At 40.4% G+C, this 1967-nt stretch overlaps 1 non-coding gene across 1 annotated transcript; it reads left to right on the top strand.

Annotated features, from left to right (window-relative positions):
• Positions 1-430: 430 nt before the first annotated feature.
• LOC145348801 (U2 spliceosomal RNA) lies at positions 431-614 on the top strand. The gene has a single exon (XR_013888020.1). It is a non-coding gene; the product is annotated as a U2 spliceosomal RNA (small nuclear RNA).
• The last annotated feature ends 1353 nt before the right edge of the window (positions 615-1967 follow it).

Consider the following 1967-nt stretch of genomic DNA (forward strand, 5'->3'; position numbering starts at 1 on the left):
AAGATTGAGCTGACTTCTGAACTTCACAGAGTGACGTTATGAGGAAAGTATAGGAAATTGGGTATGTGTTCTCTGGAACATCAGATACTTCAAAGCAATCTTGCAGAAATTAAGTTCATGAAAAAGCATTCATAAAGATGGCCCAAGCAAATAGTTCAGCACAGCAAAGGGTTAAAAGATGCCACAGAGATCGGTGCTGGGACCCCAGCCATTCACAATATATATTAATGATTTGGATGAGGGAACTTTTTTGGATTTGGATGTGCACTTTTACATGTACGTTGTAGTCTGCAGCTATGGATAGTAATAGTAGAGGCTTTCACTTTCTTTCCATCACATGGATGATCAGAAATGTCTCCCGCTCTTACTGCCTGCCATTGGCACGTGCTGAAAGGATTTGCAAGTCGATAATCATCCTGTTTAACTGCGTATCGCTTCTCAGCCTTTTGGCTAAGATCAAGTGTAGTATCGACATTCTGTGCTTGGTTGAAGTCATTAGGTTACATTTCAGCTTCGTTTGAAACAACTTTATAAAAGCGGCATCTGGATCTTTTTGCTAAGATGCAAATGAGATCAAGCCTTGGAGAAGGTGCAATGCCTACTCCAATCAGCTTGGATCATGTAGATCAAGCCCAAGACAGGAGGTGAGAGTCCTGTCTTGTCAGCTTGGATCAGAAATGTCTCAACTTGTTGAGACTCTGAATTGGACTTGATTGGATTGAATTGGAATAAAAACAAAAAAAAAACTGCATTACAAACACATCTCCCTTAGCCCTGAGGCTACAGGGATAGGAATTGTACCCTTGGTTTCGAGGCCGGGTTGCTACCCTCTCTTAAACAAGTCCTCCTAGCCCCTTTTTTATATTTGTTTGAGTAAATGAAATAAAACAATTAATTAAAGGGCACTGTAACAAAAAACAAACCTTAATGAAACTTTTAAAATTAAGTTAAAATACTATTTCCAGGGCAGATGAAGCCTCTGCAGTGCCCTCAGGTTGTGGAAGATCTTAATTACCTCAAGGACACCCGGACATGGATGTAATCACAGAAGAGTGGAGGCAATTGTACCAATCAGCCCCTTCAACTGTCTGCTGCCTAGACCCATTAATGGCCACATTGGCCATGCCCAAGAGAAGCTAACAAGGACATCCTTTGCCCTGTCCACTCATACAAGGTGTCCAAAGATCAGGAGCATGGGACTGAAGTTTCACTCTCTGCCTCGGTCTCTCAACACCCAGGCATGGAAAGGGAGAAATATCCCTTTTTTCTATGTGTTCAAGATACTTAATCAGTCAATATTGTCCACCTGTTTATCCTTAACTTTAACAATACAATACTTTGTTAAGCCACTCCAGCAGGAAAGTCTGCATTTGTGGACATTGGGTAAAGCAGTAAAATCCTCAGCAGTGATGCTCCACTGGTTGTATAATATGCTGCCATTCACTGTTTCGACTGACATATGATAGATGAATAGCAACTGGGGTAAGTTGCTTGTGAGCAACCTGCACCAATGTATCCTTATCCCAGTACAAGTCAGCACCATTAGGGGATGCAGGATAATGAGAGATATGCTCTCAAGTTAGATTTATTGCAGAAAAAAACTACACCTTTCATATCCTCAGGATATCTCAAACTTTACAGTTAATTACTTTTAAAATGCTGTTGATGTGTAGGCAAAGGCTGCAACTAATTTGTACAAGCAAGCAACAAATTTTGAGGATTGAATATTTGCCAGGACATTGGCAATACTCTGTGCTCACTCTTCCTCCTTCAAATATTGTCATGTCTTTTTAACATCAACTTCAGTGGGATGATGGAATCTTACTTCAATATCTCATCTAAAATCAGGACCTTTGATGGCACAGTACTCTTGTAATAAATCTAGGTTGTATTCAAAGCCATAGCGAAACTTGAATCCACAACCTCCTAATTCAAAGGTGAGCATACTATTAAACATAACCAGGCTG

This window comes from Carcharhinus amblyrhynchos, chromosome 9 (assembly GCF_965287045.1).
Source record: "Carcharhinus amblyrhynchos chromosome 9, sCarAmb.v2.hapA, whole genome shotgun sequence".
NCBI classification, from domain to species: domain Eukaryota; kingdom Metazoa; phylum Chordata; class Chondrichthyes; order Carcharhiniformes; family Carcharhinidae; genus Carcharhinus; species Carcharhinus amblyrhynchos.